This window comes from Cervus elaphus, chromosome 21 (assembly GCF_910594005.1).
Source record: "Cervus elaphus chromosome 21, mCerEla1.1, whole genome shotgun sequence".
In the NCBI taxonomy this organism is placed as follows: domain Eukaryota; kingdom Metazoa; phylum Chordata; class Mammalia; order Artiodactyla; family Cervidae; genus Cervus; species Cervus elaphus.
In genome coordinates this window covers 11,299,342-11,323,098 of record NC_057835.1, presented here as the reverse complement: position 1 = coordinate 11,323,098, position 23,757 = coordinate 11,299,342, and the positions used below count along the sequence as shown (strand labels likewise).

At 42.7% G+C, this 23,757-nt stretch overlaps 1 non-coding gene across 1 annotated transcript; it reads left to right on the top strand.

The window, feature by feature from the left end:
- The first annotated feature begins 7,191 nt into the window (after positions 1 to 7,191).
- Positions 7,192 to 7,264, top strand: TRNAG-CCC. The gene has a single exon. It is a non-coding gene; the product is annotated as a tRNA-Gly (tRNA).
- The last annotated feature ends 16,493 nt before the right edge of the window (positions 7,265 to 23,757 follow it).

The window sequence follows — 23,757 nt, the reverse complement described above, 5'->3', positions numbered from 1 at the left end:
CCTTTATTCTTCTCTCCCTAGTTTTCTGTTAAATCAACCTATTATGTTCTTATATCCAGAAACTATATGTTAAATATTAGAACTTCTATTTAATTATTTTTTAACTACTTTCCAGTTTTATGGTCAAATTTTCTGCCTGGTCACTTATTTCCAGTTATTTAAAATTTACTTTTGGATCTTTTTGGAGTCTGTTACTACTGGCTGCTTTTTTCTAGTGCTTTTGGTTCTGTCTCCTAATATGCCTGGTAAATTTCACTGAATTCCAGCTATTGTGTGTGAAAAAATTCAAGAACTTTCATGAGACTCTGGGAGGAAATTATCTTCCTCTTGCAAGTACTTAGGGATTAAGATGTTAGTAAACCAATCTGATATTGAGCTGAGTGGAAGCAGTATCTTCAATCTTTGTGGAAGCTGGCAAATTTCCAGTGTGCCTGTTCCTAGAGAGGAGAACTTCAGAGGCCCCAACTGAAAGCCTGTGGTGTATACCATGGCTCTCCTCCTTGGCATGTTTTGAACGACAATATTTTCTCTCTAGCCCTTGATATGGCTGAGCTCTCAGCACAGTGTCTTCTTGGGTTGTTTTGCCTCTTGGTCATCACTTACTAATGAGTAAAGATCTCAAGCAAAGACAGGATGTAGGGCTCACTTTTCTGTAATTCTCTTCTCTCTGAAATTGTAGCCCTTCAAGCTAAGTAGGTCACTAATTCCTTCAAACAGAATAGTTTAAAAATAATTATCTGTGTTTTTTTTTTTTCCTACTGTCTTTTGGGAGAAGCTTGGTCTGATCTAAACTGGCTAGGATATAGCTGGCAATGGGAGAAGTATCATAAAGCTGCCTTTATGATAACTTTCCTGATACCCTGTTAAAACGGCAACCTATCACCTCCCCTCCTTTATTCTGAAGCCTTTTTTCTCTTCTCTGCACTTTTTCTGGGTAGTATTGATCAGTATTTTATGTTCTATATATGTTCATTATTGATGCATATTCTCCATAAAATACAAGCTCTGAGAGAAGAAATTTATATAAATGTAATATATACATACAAACTGTACATGTATATCAGTTCAGTTCAGTTGCTCAGTTGTGTCCAACTCTTTGCGACCCCATGAACCACAGCACGCCAGGCCTCCCTGTCCATCACTAGCTCCTGGAGTCCACCCAAACCCATGTCCGTTGAATTGGTGATGCCATCCAACCATCTCATCCTCTGTCATCCCCTTCTCCTGCCCTCAATCTTTCCCAGCATCAGGGTCTTTTCAAATGAGTCAGCTCTTCGCATCAATCAGGTGGCCAAAGTGTTGGAGTTTCAGCTTCAGCATCAGTCCTTCCAATGAACACCCAGGACTGATCTCCTTTAGGATGGACGGGTTGGATCTCCTTGCAGTCCAAGGGACTCTCAAGAGTCTTCTTTAACACCACAGTTCAAAGGCATCAATTCTTCAGTGCTCAGCTTTATTTATAGTCCAACTCTCACATCCATACATGCCCACTGGAAATACCGTAGCCTTGACTAGATGGACCTTTGTTGACAAAGTAATGTCTCTGCTTTTTAATATGCTATCTAGGTTGGTCATAACTTTTCTTCCAAGGAGTAAGTGTCTTTTAATTTCATGGCTGCAGTCACCATCTGCAGTGATTTGGAGCCCCCAAAAATAAAGTCAGCCACTGTGTCCCCATCTATTTGCCATGAAGTGATGGGACCAGATGCCATGATCTTAGTTTTCTGAATGTTGAGCCTTAAGCCAACTTTTTCAGTCTCCTTTTTCACTTTCATCAAGAGGCTCTTTAGTTCTTCTTCACTTTCTCCCATAAGGGTGGTGTTATCTGCATATCTGAGGTTATTGATATCTCTCCCAGCAATCTTGATTCCAGCTTGTGCTTCTTCCAGACCAGCGTTTCTTATGATGTACTCTGCATATAAGTTAAATAAGCAGGGTGACAATATACAGCCTTGATGTACTCCTTTTCCTGTTTGGAACCAGTCTATTGTTCCATGTCCAGTTCTAACTGTTGCTTCCTGACCTGCATACAGGTTTCTCAAGAGGCAGGTCAGGTGGTCTGGTATTCCCATCTCTTTCAGAATTTTCCACAGTTTGTCACGATCCACACAGTCAAAGGCTTTGGTATAGTCAATAAAGTAGAGATAGATGTTTTTCTGGAACTCTCTTGCTTTTTTGATGATCCAGTGGATGTTGGCAGTTTGATCTCTGGTGCCTCTGCCTTTTCTAAATCCAGCTTGAACATCTGGAAATTCATGGTTCATGTATTGCTGAAGGCTGGCTTGGAGAATTTTAAGCATTATTTTACTAGTGTGTGATATGAGTGCAATTGTGCAGTAGTTTGAGCATTCTTTGGCATTGCCTTTCTTGGGGATTGGAATGAAAACTGACCTTTTCCGGTCCTGTGGCCAATGTTGAGTTTTCCAAATTTGCTGGCATATTGAATGCAGCACTTTCACAGCATCATCTTTTAGGATTTTAAATAGCTCAATTGAAATTCCATCACCTCCACTAGGTTTGTTCGTAGTGATGCTTTCTAAGGCCCACTTGACTTCACATTCCAGGATGTCTGGCTCTAGGTGAGTGATCACACCTTCGTGACTATCTGGGTCGTGAAGATCTTTTTTGTACAGTTCTTCTGTGTATTCTTGCCACCTCTTCTTAATATCTTCTGCTTCTCTTAGGTCCATACCATTTCTGTCCTTTATAGAGCCCATCTTTGCATGAAATGTTCCCTTGGTATCTCTAATTTTCTTGAAGAGATCTTTAGTCTTTCTCATTCTATTGTTTTCCTCTATTTCTTTGCATTGATTGCTGAGGAAGACTTTCTTATGTCTCCTTGCTATTCTTTGGAACTCAGCATTCAAATGAGTATGTCTTTCCTTTTCTCCTTTGCTTTTTGCTTCCCTTCTTTTCACAGCTATTTGTAAGGCCTCCTCAGACAACCATTTTGCTTTTTTGTATTTCTTTTTCTTGGGGATGGTCTTGATTCCTGTCTCCTGTACAATGTCACGAACCTCTGCCCACAGTTCATCAGGCACGCTATCAGATCTAGTCCCTTAAATCTATTTCTCACTTCCACATATATATATTTCCCATTATTTATATATTCTTCTAATATATATTTATCCACTATTTCTGGATAGTATTTATCAGTATTTTATGTACTATATATGTTTATTATTAATATTATTGATATATTTTCTCTGCAAAATACAAACTCTAAGAGAGAAGAAATTTATATATATATATATATTTCATTGCTGTATTCTTAGCCCTCAGCACAATGCCTGGAGCAGAAGGTATGTATTTATCAGATTAAATACTTGGTTAATGAATAAAAAAATTGAATGAGTAAATATGAAAAAAATGTAGATTTAATTTGGTTTAGACATTGTTTTGATTTTGTTTGTAATTTTAAGACATTTTATTTAAAATTTTTATTTGTTTATTTAATTTAGCAAGAGAAAAGACAGATTTTTGTTCACATAGGAAGATTTTTACAGAAAAATGTGACTCAAAATGGCAGCTATAATTGGGGGCTTAAATGCCATCTTTTTTTAAAATTAATTTTTATTGGAGTATAGTTACTTTACAATGCTGTATTTGTTTCTACTGTATTGCAAATTAAATCGGCTATATGTCTACGTATGTCCCCTCTCTTTTGTATTTCCTGCCTTTTTAGGTCAGCACAGAGCACTGAGTGGTTTCCTGAGCTATACAGTAGGTTCTCATTAGTTATATATTTTATAGATAGTATCAACAGTGTATATATGTGCTTTAGATACATTTGGAGGCAGAGACAGAAGAGAAAATGTGATAGATTGAAATGCTTTTATTATCTATTAGAAAAAAGGATATCAGTTATTAAAGCATTAAAAATTTATTTCCTGACATGACATTCTTAAAGGAATTTATTACCTGATACAGCATATGAGTCTTTTAATGACATAATAAACAATACATTAAATGGTACTTTCATAGTAGATGCAGAAGTGATTTTATATGATTCTTTTGGTTCTATTATCCATAAAAGTTGAGAAAAATGAGTTTAAGCAAGAGAGGTAAGGGCTGAAAAAAAAACTCAAGGTAACTAGAATGGTGACATTTGTATCTTATGGGTAATCCTCAGAAATTATGAGAATTATCAGTAACATCAGCAGCAGGAAAACCCAGAAAATCTAGCAGGGTGACAAAGAATGGGTTAATTAGCTCTGTGGGCCTTGGTTTTCTTTTCTGTGAAAGAGGAATAACGAGAACCCTGCTCTTTTCAGAACTGCTATTAATATCAAGGATAACATTCTAACAGCCGACTAACAAATAGCTGAATTGCTGTCCTGTCATTCCCAAAATGCTTGTATGTGCATTTTCATATGCACATAAGCAGGTTCCGTGTGCAATATTGTCATCACTCTCTGTTTTCCAGGTGAGGAAACCAGATTCAGAAGGCCCAGCTGACACAGTCAGCAAGCCGCAGAGATGAAATTCATCCCTCTGTCTTTCATCTATGTGCTTTGTCTCCAGAGCCATATTGTCTTTCCATAGGAGGCATTTTCAGGTGGTAGAAACTCAGACATCAGAGCAGACACTCATGGGTCTGGTGGCCTTTCTCATGCTTCTGTGGTTACTCCACATAACCACATGAGGATGTGGAAGTAGTTAAAAATCCCAAGAACTGCTTTCACTTCATCGCCAAACCCCAAGGTTTCAGAAATCCGCATAGCCTCTACTTTATCTTGGTTAAAAAGCAAAACATTTCATTTTTCCCTTAAAAATGAATATCTGGAGCTGAATATAAAGACCCTCCTGATGTCTGAGTCAATAAATCGACTCCATCCTTTGAACTCTGTGATGGCCTCAGGCTACAAGAGTATGGGAAATGCCTTCACAAACATCAAAGGCAGACCAAGTCTATCTCTGTAAATATTAAACCTAGAATAGCCAGGACTCTGGGAGGATAGACCTCCTTGCTCTCCCGGCCTCCTTGCTAGAGGCTGTGGTGGTACCTTAGGCTCACGGAGTCCTTACTTTCTCTGGAGGAAGGGGAGATGTCTGGAGTTCTCTGGAGTCTTCCAGAGAACTTTTGAGCTCAGAACCTGGAGGAGCACACATTTAGGGTCTTCTGAAGCTCTCATGACCTCATCCATTCGCATTTTATCTCTATTCCTAAGATCCAAGGAACTGGAAGCAGATGATGCATTTATTTCTTGATCTAACACACTGGCCAGCATCTCAGACAAGCCAATTCTTTAGCAAAAAATGTGCCAAGAAAAAGCAATTATATCTAGCTGGCGCTAAAAACCCCACACAACACAATAGTGATGTGTCATTAAATTTTCCTCTTTCTTTGTGCCAAATACCACACGTGCATTTCATATCCATTGTTTCACTTATGTCACAGAGCTTCTATGCAAATGCAATATCATCTTGTGTTTACAAATGAGGAACTGAACCTTTGAGAGGGTAAGTGACTTGAAATAACCTGAATGAATCTCCAGAAGATTATGCTGAGTGAGAAAAGCCAATATTAAAAGGTTACACATCATGTGATTCCACTTATACACCCTTCTTGACAAATCACCATTATACAAATGGGGAGTAATATAATGGTAACCAGTGATTAACAAGGGGTAGGGGACAGAGGGAAGTGGATGTAGCTTATAAAAGGGCCACATGAAGGATCTTTGTGGCCCTCATTACTGCATCACTGTTAATATCCTGACTGTATTATTGTGCATGTGTGTGTGCTCAGTCGCTCAGTTGTATCTGACACTTTTCGACCCCATGGACTGTAGCCGGCCAGGCTACTCTGACCATGGGATTTCCCAGACAAGAATCCTGGAGTGGGTTGCCATTTCCTTCTCCAGGGGATCTTTCAGACCCAGTGACCAAATCCATGTCTCCTGCATGGCAGGCAGATTCTTTACCACTGAGCCACCTGGGAAGGCCATTGTACTATAGTTCTGTAGTTTTGCAAGATATTGTCATTGGAGGAAAGTGGTTAAAGGGTAAACAATATCTCTATATTCTTTCTTATGAATGCATGTGAATCTACAACTAGCCTAAAATTAAGATTTTAAAAAGTACCATAAGAATGAATATTTCGTTTCAAAAGAACAGCATGTATACTATCTATGGTGAAACAGATCACCAGCCCAGGTGGGATGCATGAGACAAGTGCTCGGGCCTGGTGCACTGGGAAGACCCAGAGGAATCGGGTGGAGAGGGAGGTGGGAGGGGGGATCGGGATGGGGAATACGTGTAAATCTATGGCTGATTCATATCAATGTATGACAAAACCCACTGAAATGTTGTGAAGTAATTAGCCTCCAACTAATACAAAAATTTAAAAAAAAAAAAAAAGAATGAATATTTCTCAAGATTGAAGAAACTTCAGTTTCCAAATTGTAAGGGTCCACCCGAAGATCCAAAACAGACTTAAATCAACAAGAATTTTATGTGTAACTCCAGGAGAGATTAAAGAAAAGATCCTAAAAGCACATCATGATAGTCAGAGAGGAAAAAGAAGAAGGGCCACAGAGAGGGAAGGAGAAGGGAGAGGGAAGAAGAGGTGGGGAGAGGTGAGAGAGGGAGAGAAAGCAGGTCGCATGAAAAAGACAAGGTATATGGGTGATAGTCTTTTTTTGGGTAAATTAATTTATTTATTTTAATTGGAGGCTAATTACAATATTGTAGTGGTTTTTGCCATACATTTCACAGGAATCAGCCATGGGTGTACACGTGAGACTGGTTGATAGTCTTAATAGCAACATTGAAAGCTAGGAGGAAATGGACCAATGCTTTCAAAATTCAATTCTTCAAAATCCAGGTCTTTAACCTAAAATTCTCTTGCTCTTCCAATTAAGCATGAGGTTAGGAAATTCGGATAAATATGCTTTCAAACATGCATATCCTCAATGCTTTTACTTTCAAGTCAGCTTTTTATAGGATGGGAGCATATCAAGAGAGAAGACACAGGATCCAGAGCAGAAGGTTCACACCCAAGTGAGCTGAAACGGCTGGGCAGTGTGGCAGTTGTGCTGTGGGCAGAAGTTCAGCTAGCTCAGAAGTGTCTTTCTGGAAATATTAATAAATCAATTAATGAGATTTATGGAGTGCTCGTTTCTGAAGAAAAATTATTTAAAGTGGTTATAAAATTTTTTTAAAGAAAATTTGGAACTTGAAGGGACTTCCCTGGTGGTCCAGTGGCTAAGACTTTGCATTCCCAATACAGGGGGCCCAGGTTCAATCCCTGGTCAGGGAACTAGATTTCACAAACCACATCTAAGGGCTCACAGGTCACAGCCAAAGATCCCAGCTCAGACAAATAAATTTTTAAAAAATTAAAAAAAAAATTGGAACATGGAAAAGTAACTAAGCAAATTCTCAGTGCCAACAACTGAAAATGAAGCAATGAATTATTCCTTCAAAAAATTAAAAAGCTGTATAAGGGGGGAAAATGGCATTCTTAGTTCGATTTAGCTTAGTCATGAACATATTTACATCATCACAATAAACACCGGATTTAACAAAAAACATTGATGATGGGAGAGAGGGAGAATGAAGTGGAGGGTGTATGTAGGGGAGATTTGAAGGTGCTGACTTGCATTTTTATATAATAGATTTAGATAATGTCCAAAATCAAGAAATCAAGAATCATAGTAATAGCTAGCATTTTGGATGAAAATCTAATATGGTGGGAAGTGCAGAGTATACAGCTTAAAAAGTGAAAATTGGTTGCTTTTTAGAGTAGGGAGAGACAGGGAAGTCAACTTCTGATTTGATTGTAAGTCTTCTAGTGATTTTGACATTTTAAACCACGTGTGTGTATGACATTGATGAAAAAAAAATTTAAATTTGAAAGAAAAAACCTGGAGGCAGTTTTTTTCCTTTCAGATGCATTCAGGAGACAGGCTCAGTTGAGTCGGAGGAGGCATTTACCCGTCTAGGGATATTTCAGAAGTTATAGGCACACCTTCCAGACAATTCCTCCAGACCCTCTGCCCATCATCTGTATTAATAGTAACCATGGTAACCTGACTAGATGCTCTAGTGGCCGAGCCAAAGAAGAAAGGCAAGGTAGAAAGATGGCGGATATGTTCTGATATTTGTCTCCTTGGCCCCTCCATTTTGGCTCCTTGCCTTTGTAAAGAGGACTCAGGATTATGATAACAGAGTAGATCCATGTACCTCTTGAGTGATCCTGTTTTTTGTCTTTATGACCTGCGGAAAGCTGAGTGATTAAAAAACAAGCGTGGTAAAATGTGGCAGCTAGCACAGCCATACCAACAAAGAATAGCAAGAGAAGAGATTAACCCCAACAGATGGTTTTTAAATCTGACCTAAGCAGGAGGCATTTATTGCTGCCTCTGCTCTGGTGCAGACTAAGGTTTTTGATTTGCACCATGCTGTTCTCATAACATCAAAGTTTCCACCAACAGGTAGAAAAGCCTTTATGTCTCACTGAGCTGAAAGTTCACAAAGCACCAGCTGCCCTGTCTGCCTGGAAGCAAAGAACATCCCCATTTTACAGATGAAGAAAGTGAGATTTAAATTTATTCTTCCCTGGAGCAAAACATTTAATACAGGCACCAGCTATGAGGCAGGCACTTTCTTAGGTACTGAGATGGGGAGATGAAAGTCAGATGCTTTGTATACACAGAAGAGGGGGGCTGACTCATTCACTCATTCATTCAGAAAATATTCATTAAGGATTCAGTGCTTAGTCCTGGCTCAATGCTGAAGATAGAGCTCTAAATATACTAGACATAGTTCTTGCTTTCATGAAACTTATTTTCAAATCTGGTGTACTTGGCTGTGCATTGGAATCTCCTGGTGGAGATTTAAAAGCTCCCAGTCTTATCCCAGATCTTCTGCATCTGGGGGATGGAGGGGGATCCAGGAATTAGTGCTTTCCAAAGATCCCCAAGTAATACTTATGTGTAGGCAAGATTGAGACCCGTCACAACCTCCCCACCTCCCCCCCCAAAAAAACTGATAAGAAATAAGTAACTGCATAATTTCAAATCATGGTAAGTGTAATGAAAGAAAATTATAAGGTACATTGGTAGAGAATTAAAGGAGAGAAACTCTGGGTTTGCAGTCTTTACTGATGCCCCCCTGCTGTAAACCACTGGGTACATAGTCTTATGGTGCAGATTGGTAGAGCTTACAGGCAGTCAGGGTTTGTAGAATTCTGGAGAATAGCCCATTTGGGTTCCTTGGCTAGCAGTGCCTTTTCCTTCCACATTCCTCTCTGGGCAGGTTCCATAAAGGAGCATCACAGTCAGACTCTCATTTTATTTCTGCCTGTATTGAAAATCAGAGCTCAATTAATAGTGGGTACTGCTGCTTATTCAACAGCATGATGCTTTTAGGATGACTTCTTTTATGAGAGTTGCTCTTGAAAATTTCACTATAGAAATGCTTAGAAATTTTCTAGATTTCTCATGGCATAGGGAGCATAATTGATATGCTCCTGTCACCTGCTGGTGTCTAGTGTCCCTGGCCTTTAAAATATATCTGGCCCTTCTCCACCTCCATGAATAGGATCAGGGACAAGGATTCCTGGAAGCAAAAGCACCTGTCCAGGTATTCAAGACAGTCCCAGGAGAGGTGGCTTATACCTACTCTGTAATAATCTTGATTCTGAACCATCCCACAACTTGGCTTATTATTCAACTTCACAGCTGGATCTAGGATACCAGACAGCATTATCAGGGTCTATCTTCCTCCATCTTCTTTTCCACCCTCTTCTCTGTCTTGGGTTTATTTTTACATATGAGAAAGCATAAAGTTGGTGAGCAGAATAGCTGGAATTCTTGCCTAGGTCTGTAGAATTCCAGAGTTCATGCCCCCTTTCTCCATTACAACATCCGGCCTTCTGAAGCCCTTGAATTCCCCATCTTCTGAGTACAGCTCCCTGCAGGGGCTGGCCTGCAGAGCTGAACATCGCTACAGCACCCACTGCCAGCTCTTTAGGGACATCACCCTCTTAAATCTGTTCCCTCCTGTCCTCCCTTCCCCAGATGGAGTCTCCCTCTGCTCCCAGCCCTGAGTACTGGGCAGAAAAGGAGGTGCTTTCTTTTCACCAAATGTAGGAAACTACAGATCTTAGGATTCTTGTTCCCATCAAATTGCCTGTGTCTGGTCCACCTTCACCCAGATCTTTCCTCTTGTGTTATATGCTCTTGTATTTAGTTAATAGATTTTCAATCACTGAACATTTATGGAGCAATAACTCTGAGCCAGGACCTCTGTTAAGTGTTGGGATTAAGAGAAGAATAAGGCACATGTTCTATGTCTTCCATGAGCTCAAAGATCACTGCAGGAGGCAGACTGCTCCTGTGACCCAATCAAGGATGTGTTGGGAGCATGAGATGGGCATGGCTATTGCTACTCAGGCATGGAAAGTTAGTGACATATTCTTGGACAAAGAGGTAGGAGTATTGGGCAGTTAATTCCATTTATCCACCCATGACGCATTATTCTATCCATCTGACAATTGCACTTAAATCCATTTGTGCCTAATGAACTTTGACTGCTCAGTGTGATGGCTTCCCCAAGTCTTTATGGGTCTTCTGTGGGTCATTATGGTCTTCTATGGGTCAGCCTCCATGCCAGACATAGGTATAGGAGGGAACACACCTCCTGGGAACTTAGAGTCTATGGAAGTCAAGTTCCTAATTGTGTTGAACATAATAGTCACCAGGGGAACGTGTTAACAACACAGATTCCCAAATCTCACTTCCAAAAGTCTGGCTAATTAAGTCAGGAGAGCAATCTTAGAACCGTCACAGTTTTGAAACCCCCCAGCTTGATTCAGGTAGATCACACTTTCAGAAGCATTGCTCTCATTGATGTTGAGTGGCTTTGAAAGATGAGAAGTTAAGAATTAGGCTAGACATTCCAGATAGAAATGCAGCATTAAAAACAGCAACAACCTTGAGGAGTGCAAAAATGCAGGGGTGTGTTTAGGGAGGGAGAAAGATTTAACGATCAGGTAATACAGCACACGGAATTCAAACAATCAGTGAGCAAGGTGAACTGAAAATGCTGAAAGGTAAATAGAAGCTAGGGGTTTGAAATTCATGATGACAAACTTTGACTTCATTTTGTAGGAACTGGGAGTTATAGAGGTATTTTTAAAAAATATTCATTTATTTTTGGCGGTGCTGGGTCTTTGTTGCTATGCGTGGGCTTTCTCTAGTTGTGATGTGTGGGCTTCTCATTGCAGGGACGTCTCTTGTGGTAGAGCACGGGCTCTAGAGCTTGGGTTCTGTAGTTGTGGCACACAAGCTTCGTTATCTGTGGCATGTGGAATCTTCTTGAATCAGGTATCAAACCTGGGTCCTCTGTATTAGCAGGCAGATTCTTAACCACTGGATCACCAGGCAAGTCTGTAGAGCTGATTTCCTTAATTGTAAAGAGCTGGGTTTGTTTTAGTATTTTTAAAAATTGAAGTATAGTTAATTTACAATGTTGTGTTAGTTTCAAGTTTCCAGCAAGGTGATTCAGTTATATATACACACATACGTATATATTCATTTTCAGATTCTTTTTCATTATAGGTTATTACAAGATATTGAGTATAGCCCCCTGTGTTACATAGGGGCCCTTGTTGTTTACCTCCTTTATATACAGTAGTGTATGTATGTCATTAAGGAGTTGGCTTTTAAAAATCCCCACGAAGTTACACAAGCTGAGGTCTTAGTCATTTTCTAACTTACATGAGCTTTGGTGTCTTTATCTGTGAATGGCAGTTTTCTTCATTCTGGAATAGCCACGTCCATCTTCTAGGGTAACTTTAGGAATCTGATGATATTAAGTGGCCTAGAGACATGGTAAACAGCAGTGTCCTTCTGTGTATGATCACCTGGGTAGGCACAGCAACTGTGACCCTTCCCACTGGAAATGTGGGACTCCAGGGACAAGACAAGGTGAGGCGCTCACTGAATTAAGCAATATAAAGTGAGACATAAAGTTGGGGGTGTGGATCCTGCTCCCAGGGTTTGTTTGGGTAAGGAGGATGAAATAAAGGAAAAGAAAATCAAAATTGGGGGGCACCTATTTCCACACAAGGCTCAGTAAGTCTTCAAAATGACTTTAGAGTTACTAGTGACAAGTATCTCTAATACAAACAACCTCAGAAAAAAAAGAAAAAAAAAAAAAAAGACCGCTCCCAGCTCTGGCCTTTGCACTGCCGTCTCATCTTTATGGCATCCTTCTCTCTGCCCTGTGTCTCTCCCCGGTTCTCCCGGATCTCTGCTCCAGCTGCCTCTCCTAACAGCAACTGCTTCCAGGAAGGTCCCCGAGGGGCAGTGGGCAGGCACATGCCGTCTCTAGTTTCTCTGGCCCCTGGAGGGCAGGACAGTCACCCTGGGCATCTCTTGTGCCATTTGGCTTCCAGCAGCCCTGCCTTTACCAGCCTGGGCCACCTCTTCATGGCCAGTGCCCTGGGCTCTTCTTCCTGTCGGCGGGGCTCTGGCTTCTGAGTATAGCATCCTCACTTGCAGGGTCTGCTTCTCTCACTAATGAACACGTTGGGTGGGTGCCTAGAAGTCTATTAAAGTTGTTGATTCATCATTTTTTTCCTCTCTCTCCCTTGGCCCAGAGACGCCAGCCTAGTCACATTATGATTGGGTGGCTGCACCCAAGTGACTCTGTGAAAGAAGGAAAACCTGGAGGGGAGAGGCTCCGGCTGCAAGACCCTCAGGGCAATCATTCCTCCTTCCTCAGAGTTCAGGGGGCACCTCTGTGAGCCCCACAAAGCAGGCTCAATGATGAGAGGGAGGTGGTTCTTGCTCCCGTGGATCCAGACTGGTGGAGAAGACGTGAGTGAGTGAGTGGATGAGCACAGACATAAGTGAATACATTTACATAGACTGTAGTGGACACCGCTGGATGTGTGTCTTTATTTTTTAAGTTAATTTTTTAATTGGAGTGTAGTTGATTTACAATGCTGTATTATTTTCTGCTGTCCAGCAAAGCAAGTCAGTTATACACATAAATATGTATCTATATACACTCTGTTTTAGATCCTTTTGCCATTTAGGTCATTATAGAGTATTGAATATGAGCTATATAGTGGGTTCTTATTAGTCATCTGTTTTATACATAGCTGGAGAAGGTTCTTGAGAGTCCCTTGGACAGCAAGGAGATCAAACCAGTCAATCCTAAAGGAAATCAATTCTGGATATTCACTGGAAGGACTGATGCTGAAGCTGAAGCTCCAATACTTTGGCCACCTGATGTGAAAAGCTGACTCATTGGAAAAGACCCTGATGCTGAGAAAGATTGAAGGCAGGAGGAGAAGGAGGAGGCAGAGGATGAGATGGTTGGATGCATCATTGACTCAATGAGTTTGAGTTTGAGCAAACTCCAGGAGACTGTAAAGGACAGGGAGGCCGGATGTCAGACACAACTGAGTGACTGAACAACAGCAAATATATAGTAGTTCGTATATGTCAACCCCAAAAATCTCCCAATTTATCTCCTCTCCCTTTCCCTCTTGGTAACCATGTTTGTTTTCTACATCTGTGACTCTAGTTCTGTTTTGTAAATAGGCTCATTTGTACGAATGAGTGTCTTTAAAATACACAAGGTAACATTCCAGGGTGGTTCAGTGAGAGAAAAGATGGTCTGAAATTCCAGCCAATTCTTGTTCAGCTAGAACAATATGGACAGGCCAAAACAGCCAGGGTGATTGTGATGCTCTTGGGATTCATTGATGAGAAGTTCTGGAAACCTTCCAAGCATGAGTGATGCGAAGTTTGAGCACTCTCCACCTCGCGGAGTTAATTGATTCAAAGACTTAGAAGCCTCAGGAGGCTAATTGCTGGCAAGAACTACGTCCACTTTCAGCCTTCAGAGATCCTATAGGCGAGGAGAAATATTCACAATGTAGAAGCATTCACGACAGAACTAATGGATTGACTGAGGGGAAGGGAAAATAATTAAGGGGTGGAAATAGTCATCAGTAAAAGGCTAAGAAGTCAGCTCCAGCAAGATCGAGAAATCAAGAAGAATAGAGACACATATGCCTTCTAGGCCCTGCATGTCAAGAGCAGAGGTCACTAGATAAAATCAGGAAGAAGAAAATTGGAGTGTGTTAAGGGGGAGAGTTTCTCAGTTTCACAAGCCCCTGGAGGTCCCCCAGGAGGAAATATTTCAAAATGAAACCACATTGTTTTCTTTATGAATTTTACTTTTATTTAAAATTCTTCTTCCTTCAATAACTAACTTTCATTTTGGATTTTTTAAGGAGCAGATACAGATATTTTAAATTATTGCTTATTTTTTTAAAAGATGCTCATTTTATGTTTTTAGCTTTTTAACATTTTTAAAAATTTTTGCCGAAGTATAGTTGATTTACAACTCAGCGACTAAACAGCTACAACAACAATCTCATCATAAGGGCTCCACCCAAACACAATTCTCTCCCAAAGACCCCGCTTCCACGTGTTGTCACACTGAGGTTCACCATGTGAATTTTGGGAGGACATAAATATTTGCGTGTGTGTGCTAAGTCACTTCAATCGTGTCCTACTCTTTTTGACCTCATGGACTATAGCCCGCCAGACTCCTCTGTCCATGGGATTCTCCAGGCAAGAATACTGGAGTGGGTAGCTATGCCCTCCTCCAGGGGATCTTCCTGACCTGGGGCTTGGACCCATGTCTCCTGTGCTGGCAGACAGGTTCCATACCACTAGTGCCCCCTGGGAAGTCCACACAAACATTCACTCTGTAACAATTAGGAAGGGGTCTAGTCCACCCTCTCTGAGCACCAAAGTCTTAACTGCAATTGTCAGCAGAAGCCATCTGTTTCTGTCATCAATCCATAAGGGAACATATAGGAATTTGTCAACATAGGAAGATAAAAATACTGCCCCCCCCAAATTCATCAATTTACCTTAACTTAAATCAAACTCATCAGATGACCTTAACTTAATTTGCTGACAATCACTCAGGCTTGACCATATACCAGGCACCGCGTGGGGGTCTTTATTTAAACCGTATCATGAAATGGACTCAGTGCAGCTTGTTACACAGTGAAATGAAGCATATATCCATGCACCCCTCATGTTGCAGTCCTGGTACTGCCCATGCTTCCCCATGCTACGCTCCCAACCCCAAACACCAGAGGATGGGTAAGACTCCTAGTTCCATGTGGAGGAGTCAAATGCGTCCTTCCTGACCCCACTCAGCCTCTCTCGTTCATTCTCTCAACATCTATTTGTTGGGTGTTGTCTAGTGGCAAGCACTGTCCAATGCACAGGATACAGCTCTGAGCAACCCAGGCAAGGGCCCACCCTCTCCTAGCTCAAAGTCTGCATCTTCGTAAACCGCAGTAAGAAGAAGCGTGCCTAGGAACAATCAGAGAAACCGAACCATAGCACACTGCATCAGGCTTTTCTGGGAAGACTAAACCTCTAAACAGACAACTCCCAAATGAAGCCAGATTTAAATTCATTTTCGTGGCCTGAGAGGTGACTCACCCTCCGTTCCCCACATGCCCTGTCCCACTAAACTGGGGCTTCACTGTGCAGGAGACACGCAGACAGGTCTTCAGCGACCCTGAATTTGTATGCTTTTTGTCGCAGATGTGAAATCAATGCTGAAGTGGAACACCATTTTCAAGTGGAAGAAAGATGAGCGTCAGGAAAGAGAAGTGACTGATGAGGGGGAGGAAACACATCTAAATGATCTATGAGAACATGTATGCAATTATTTATGAAATTCTTGGAAATCTTCCGTTGCTAATGAAAGATAAAAGGAGGAAACTCGTGAAGCTCATCTTCAATGCAAGATAACGTCATATTTTCCATATACAATTCTTGGGGAAGATTGATTAGTTTCACTTTTTGAGAGCTGTAGAATTTTAGAGGAGGGGAACTTAAGCTGATTTGGGGGATGAAGGCAAATTCTATGAGGGGGCCCATCTATGCTTTAAGTCCATAAATGGAAGGCAGTATTCTCTCATGAGTTCCATTCAAGCAACATGGTTTTCTTTTTTAACTTTTTATTTTGTATGGGAGCATAGCCGGTTAACAATGTTGTGATAGTTTCTGGTGGACAGCAAAGGGACTCAGCCATCCATATATGTGTACCCATTCTCCCTGGAACTCCCCTCCCATCCAAGCTGCCACATGACACGGAGCAGTTCCATGTGATATGCAGTAAGGCCTTGTTTGTTGTCCATTTTTAATCTAGCAGTGTGTACATGTCCATCCCAAACTCCCTTGCTCTCCCTTGCCCCCTTCCTTCCCTCCTGGCAACTATGAGTTCATTCTCACAGTTCATTCTCTGTGCACGCACCATGCTTTATATGGTTAGAAAAAGACTGGTTAGTTTCCTCTGACTTAGTTAACGGGAACGTTTCTTTAAATGGGGTTGAGTCCTAATTCTGGCCTAACACCTGCAGCAGCATAATTATGACATATCTTCTGGCTTTTCTTCCATCCGTCCTAGCCCTTCTCACTCAAAGACCTTTCATGAATCCACTTTGTCCAAAGTTCTACCTTCTCAGGGGTCTCGTTCGAGGCCCCCTAAATCTGACTTCCACCCACTTTTCTGCCATCATTGTTTGCTGCCTCTTCTATCACAGTGTCTGTGGCAGAGGAGACGTGAGTATTTGACTGGCTGGAAAAATTCCTTCTAGCTTCCTTTGGGGGTCTTTGTGTGGGCCTCTCTCCCCATGTGAAGCCTCTTCACAAGCCCATTTAGCACCTGGATATTTTTCTGCTATGATTTGTTTGGGATCTGTGTTGTGTCTTGTTCTTCTGGCTTTCAACTCAAATGTAAACTTTTTGAGGAAAGTCTTTACCTCCTATAGGGTCCAGATAAAAATGTCTGTAGCAAATGACACCACACCACCCTTTAAAAGAAATGCCCAAGATTGCAATAAGGCCAGATCAACCTGACCTTTAATTTGGGGTTTGACTTTGGGGAAGTTATTTACCAGTCATGAATGCTCTGTTTCCTCGTCTGGAGCGTAAGTGTGATAGCTTCTGGTGGCATTCTTGCTGGAATCAGGCAAGAAATCCAAAGTATTTAGTGTGTGTGGAGCAATTCTCACTGAAAAGTACTTAGCATCATGCTAACGGGTGCCTGTGGTCTGCTGCCTCCAATATGTTCTCACATAGAAACAGATTGCTCTTACTCTGGGACTAGTACTTTACCTATAATACAATCTCCAGAATAAAGGTTTACATTAGTGCATTTATTAATGCATTAATTTATACATTATTATTTATAAAGAGGAAATTTATTGCTCATTGTTATTATTTATAAAGAGGAAAAAATTGGTTTACAGAAAATAGAGGAGGGGTGTATGGGGGCTGCAAAGTTTTCAAAGAAGATGGAGCCCCAGAGCTGAGAGGTCAAGAAAGGGCATGGAGGATCTGCTGACAGAAGGATCTGAAATGAAACCCTGCATCGGAGGAGCCGGCGTGGGCTCCCTCTTTCCTCTCCCAGCTCAGTCTGTGGAAATGTCACCTCGTGGGAAAACCCAGGGAGCACTGCTGCTTTGAAGGGTTTTCAGAACGTTCTCACCTGCTGTGAGGGTGGGGCTGACGGAGGCAGTGAAGAGCACATCAAAACCCTCGGCTGTCTGGAGCGGCAGCCGGGCAGGGGTTTCGGTCTCGCCAGATCAGTTTTGATAATCTCAAAGCAAGAACTCGGCCATTTTGCTAGCTCAGGAAGAGACCCTAAGGTTTTTCACCAAAGTCAAAGCAGAAATAAAGACCTTTTCTGCCTAACAAGGAAAAGAGTGGCCCAGAAAACTCTGGACAGGGCTCTCTGTGAGAGATGCCGGGGGCAAATTTGGGAAATATCTTAGTTCCACAGTGGCTTCTCCTCTCTTATTTAGAGGACAATTCAGCACTAAGGTTAGGGCAAGCCCATGGGAAACTGTGTGGTATTTTTTGAACCATGTAGGGAAGGAACCCCATCCAAAATATCACCTTCATTCTTGATTTCCATCATTAAAAGTCATGCCCTTGATGCCCGAGTGATTTATCAACTCACTTAATAGATGTGTTTATTTATACCAGGCTGCACACCATAAAGAATTTTAACTACCTTTCCAGAACCTATTTACTGTAAGCTAAGACATAAAGAAGAATTAGAAGGGACCAAATAAAAATAAAGATAGAAAGTTCCAAAGAGAGGTAAAAATAACACAAAGGTGATAGGCATAGGGTATATACAAGTGCTATAATTGAATCTAAAATTTTTCTCTGGGCTGAAAAAACAAAATAGAAGATATAGTCTTCCTACTATTGTTACCATCAGGGAAGAAAAACTTGTATGTCAATATAATAAAGGCTCTGAGAAGTCTTGCTGCAGATAACAACAGAAACTTAACAACAGACGTTTGTGGTTCTATGTTTCAGGCACTATTAGATGCGTATTGCATGTTATCTCATTCAATCTCATAATGACGCAAAGCATGGAGAGCTGGATGTAGTCACTAGGCACCTGGGGTTCCAACTGAGCAAGACCCCGTGAGGCCTTGGCGGGGTGTGGGTCAGCCGTCAGCCTTCCTCCACACCCTCTTCTTTAGCTCCTCTCGGAAGTACCTGGATAGTAGCATCTGATGCACATTTCCTGAGTTGTTTTGCAGATGTGAAAACCCACCACCAAACAGAAGATACTAACTACTTGATGACCATGGGCCCACAGCCCCAGGCCTCCTGGAGCCTAAGAACTGATAATGCTAACCCTGTTCCCTCACCATCCGCCAGTCAGAGAACTGGGCTGATCACAGACCCTGCACACTCCCCTCCCCGCCAACCTGGCTTTTAAAAGTGCTCTGCCAAAACCCTTTGTGGAGCTCGGGGATTTTTAGGGCATGAGCCACCTGTCTCCTTGCATGACCCTGCAAATAAACCTTTCTCTGCTCCAAACTCTAACTTCAGTTTGGTTTTACTGTGTTTCAGGGACATGAACTTGTATTAACAGCACTGCTGTCCCATTCAGCTTGTGTATCTTTATGAAATGCAGAGGTTGGGGCCCTGAAATGGCATGGTCCACACTCTCCTATATGTGGGATTCCAGCTGAGAAAACAGTTCCATGAGCAAGATGTCCTACGGTAAGACTGGGAAAGAAGAAGTGATGGAGTGAGTTCCAGTGGGTTGGCTATTTTTAGGGTCCAGTGGGTGTGGTCATGGAGACCAGATGCTGTCTTGGGTACAGAGAGGCGGTTGTAGTGGAGACAATGACTAGACTGACTTTTTAATGGTTGGGCCGGTCCAGTAACGGTGTTGGGGGCTTCCTGAACCCTGAACGGTACCTACCATGGTATTTGAAGCAAGGCCTCAAGTTTCTTCACATTTCTAATCACGGTAGAGGTACAGTCAGTTCTACTTCCTTTTTTTTTTTTTTTTCCTGGGCATCACTCCTGGAGGTCCAGGCAAGAATTTTCTCCTCCAGTCTTTCCAGGGATTTCTGTAAGCACCTAATTTCCTGTATTGAATGCTTTTCCACTTAAAATACTTGCAGTGTTCTTTCTGTTTCTTGCACTGAATCCTGGCTGATATGGGCAGGAACTAGTATCATTTCTATTGTGTGGATGAAGAAACTGAGTCACGAAAAGCTTAAATAGTTTGCACAGAGTCACAAAGCTAATAGACAGCCAAGCTAGGACTCAAATCTGTTTCAGTCTGATGCTAAAATCCATCTCCAAACTGTTTGAAAAAAGTAGAAGTGTTAGTCACTCAGTCGTGTCTGACTCTTTGCAACCCGATGGACTGTAGCCCCCTAAGCTCTGCTATCTGTGGAATTCTCCAGGCCAGAATACTGGAGTGGATTGCCACTTCCTTCTCCAGGGGATCTTCCTGACCCAGGGATTGAACCCAGGTCTCCCGCATTGCAGGCAGATTCTTAACCATCTGAGCCACCAGGGAAGCCCCTCCAAACTCTCTAATAGTGTTTAACTCAGAATTTCCCAAACTAATTGACTCCAGAATCTGCTTTTGTGTAACTCCTATTAATGTCCTGTGGAACTAATCTCTAACAAAACTGCTTTCAGACGTGGTATTTTCAGCTACATTTTTTTCACTCAGTGGGTTCTTACCAGGTGGGACCTGGATCTATCCGTGGTGGGAGAAGAAAGGGGGTATGTCTTCCACTATATTCTGGAAAAAATACATGACCTTGGAGATGGAGAGAAAAAGCACAGTCCAGCCAGCAGAGCCTAAGAGCTTTGAAGTACAGACCATGAGGTCAGGTCGTGGTATATGTTAGGGATAGTTAATCACTTTTCTGCACTTTTGTTTCTGCACCTGTGAAATATAATTAACAGTACTGTTCACTTGCTGATGTTTTATAAAGAGATGATGTGGTCAGAATTCTTCCTGATGGGAGCCATGGAAGTCCAACTCAAACCAGCTCCAATAAAAGATAAACGGTTGGATCCCTGCCCCTAGCTCACATCCTCATCCTTTCTGTTAATTTAGGGTCACCATCATTGTGTTGGTCCAGAACTCTTTTGACTTCAGAGCAATTTTTCTTCCAAGGACTGATTTTTCCTTCCATGGCTCTGGGTCTGAATTAATTGAGTTCATTCAACTCATGTCCTTAGTTTTGAATTTTAGAAGGAAAGAATAGGGGCCTTTTTAAAAATATTTTTTTATGTGGACAATTTTTTGAATTTTTTACAATATTGCTCCTGTTGTTTGTGTTCTGGTTTTTTGGCCACAAGTCATGTGGGATCCTAACTCTCCAACCAGGGGTTGAAACCATACCCCTGCATTGGAAGGTGAAGTCAACCACTGCACCACCCTGGGAAGTCCCAGGGGTCTTGTTTAATGTCTCAGGAGGCAGGTGGATACATTGTGAAAATTGACTCTTCTTCCCAGAGCTCTGCCTGCCCAGGGTAGGATAGAGTTTGCTAAACCACATAAACACATAGGCTTTCCCACACATGCATAAGCACACAGACGCACATACTCTCACTCACACACACGCACACACCCTCCTGCTGTTCACAGTGCAGTGAAGATCTTGGGCTCTTCCTTATTGAGTGTGGAGGCTGTTAGGGATTTGGAAGAAGCATGAAAAGAGGGGGAGACCTGTTGGGCAAAGGGGCAAAAGAGTCTCTCCTCCAGACTTTCTGCTGGGACTTTGTACTGTAAGAGAAGACTAATGTGAACGGATGCTCAGTGAGTGACAGGCACGCTCAGGTCACCTGCTTGCTTCCTGCAGACCTCACACCGGCCGTGCCCTGCCTCTGCTCACTGCCCCCCTGGGCTGCACGGTCCTTGTGTGAGCGGCAGGCATTTGGGAGGATGCGGAGACTCGCCCAGGCTGGAGGAGCCAGCAGTCCGGCCCTCCCTCTGGGAGACCAGCCACACTGCCTGCTTGAGCCTTTCTGGGCCTCTCTGCCAGGTGGCCCCAGGAGCTCCACGGCAGAGAGATGCCCGCTTACCCATTAAACTGGAACGTGCACTAGGACATCTGCAATGAGGGAGAGACGTGGTCAGCACGGCGGGGTGGGAAGAGCGTCGTCCCGGAAGGCAGAACTCCCTAGCTGGCCCTGTCGCCTGTGGGCAGTGGCACCTTGGACAAGCCCTTTTGCTTCTCTGAGCCTGGGTTTCCTTCTCTGTGAAATGCTCTGGCTCGGCCAACTGAGTTGAAAAAGGCAGTTCTACCCTACCAACCCTGGGCCGTGACCTTCTTAGTCTTTAAAGTGAAAGTGAAGTCGCTCAGTCATGTCCAACTCTTTGCAACCCCATGGACTGTAGCCTACCAGGCTCCTCAGTTCATGGAATTTTCCAGGCAAGAGTACTGGAGTGGGTTGCTATTTCTTCCTCTAGGGGATCCTCCTGACCCAGGGATCGAACCCGGGTCTCCCGCATTGCAGGCAGATGCTTTACCATCTGAGCCACCAGGAAGCCCTCTTAGTCTTTCAGTGAGAGATAAAAAAACTTCTATCTTGTATACATGGTGGCTTTGGACGTCTGTTATTGCTATTGCTACAGCAACTTAGCTAATACTCCAATCCAAAGAATGACACCATGCCCAGGTAGGAGTGGGGAATTTATGGGCAGGAATGGCTCGTGCCCCACCTCCAAGGTGAACTCTTGGGAAGACCTCAGAATTTCCTCTGGACCAGCGTGGCTCAGGCCGTCATGCAATAACCAGACCAGTTTCATCCACTGGCAGGCGTGAGGGACTCAGTTCCTAAGAGAGAAGCAGGGAGGAAGCTGAATGTTCAGGCATCACATGGGGAGCTGACGGGTCTGCTCGTGGGTGAAACGCATAAAAATGGAAAGCTCATCCTGTGTCATTGTCTTTTTTCCATGTGTAGCTTCCTGTCTAGTTTCTGTCTGCTTTTGATCATTTTCCAGTACCTTCAGGTAGTTGTTTTATGCATGTTTCGCTTATGTCTATATCTATGTTTATAACTATATCATTTAGATTGACCTATCTATCTATCCATCTACTTATCTGTCTAATCTCTAGAGGGATATACTTATTATCGACGGGAGGATTGGTCTGGTGTGACCTGGTTCACCATTATGGAAGCAGAATTATAAAACTCTATTTTCCTGAGCAATAAAATTGTAGGTCTAAACCAGGAAAGGTCCAGCTCTGGCCACATGTTTGTTCACTTATCACTTACGGCTGCTTTCTAGTTCTCACAGCAGAATGCCATATCTGCAACAGAGATGTGCAAAACCAAATGGTCTGTAAAAATCTAAAATATTTACTATACGGCCCTTTAAAAAAGGCTTGCCCTCCCTCAACCTACAGGAATGAATAAACTACATATCCTGGCTATGTGCATGCTAAGTCGCTTCTCCATGGACTGTAGCCCACCAGGTTCCTTTGTCCAAGGTATTCTCCAAACAAGAATACTGGAGGGGATTGCCATGCCCTCCTCCAGCAGATCTTTCCCAACCCAGGGATTGAACCCACATCTCCCGCATCTCCTGCATTGGCAGGCAGTTTCTTTACTACTAGCGCCACCTGGGAAGCCCATATCCTGGGTAATTATCCATAAATATCATTTCTTCTTAATAGCATTTTGAAAAAGAGTTAGAAAGTTGAATGTTACTTTTTCTGGGAAGAATTGGGCTAGTGTGTGTTGTTGCTTAAATGAAGTGTGTGTTGATAAACTGAACGAGGCTCGGGGTTAAAATTCTTCACCAAGTTCGCACAGGTGGGGAGTCCAGGCCATGAATCAGACTTGGGGCCTCCGACTCCCAGGTATGTGGCCTTCCCCCTACACCTGCAGAACTCCCTCAAACTGGGAAGAAAAATTCTTCCAACTCAGCCTTTTGTGAAGCTTTGTCAAGACAGAGCAATTAAGATTCTGACTTGAACTGCTAGATGCTCTGTTCTTTTGAGTCCTCTTCGGGCTCAGAATCTGTTAAGGTCAGAGGCCAACTGCTAGTCCCCTCCTCCCGCTTCCTTCTTTGCCCACGTTCCCCTCAGCTCTCTTTTAAGATAGGTGCGCTGGCTCTGAGCCTTCAGCATGGCCCTTCCCCCTGCAGCCAGGGCCGCTGTGAAAGGTTCACACTGCCCTCTGCTCCCCGCCCCTGGGAGAGGAGCACCGACACATACACACATCACCATGTGTAAACAGCTGGCTGGAGGGAGGCCGCTGTCCAGCAATGGAGCTCAGCTCAGCGCTCCGTGATGGCCCAGAGCGTGGGATTGACGGGGTGGAAGGGAGGCTCGGGAGGGGAAGGATGCACGTATACAGGCCGCGGCTTCACTGTTGCACACCAGAAACTGACACAACATTG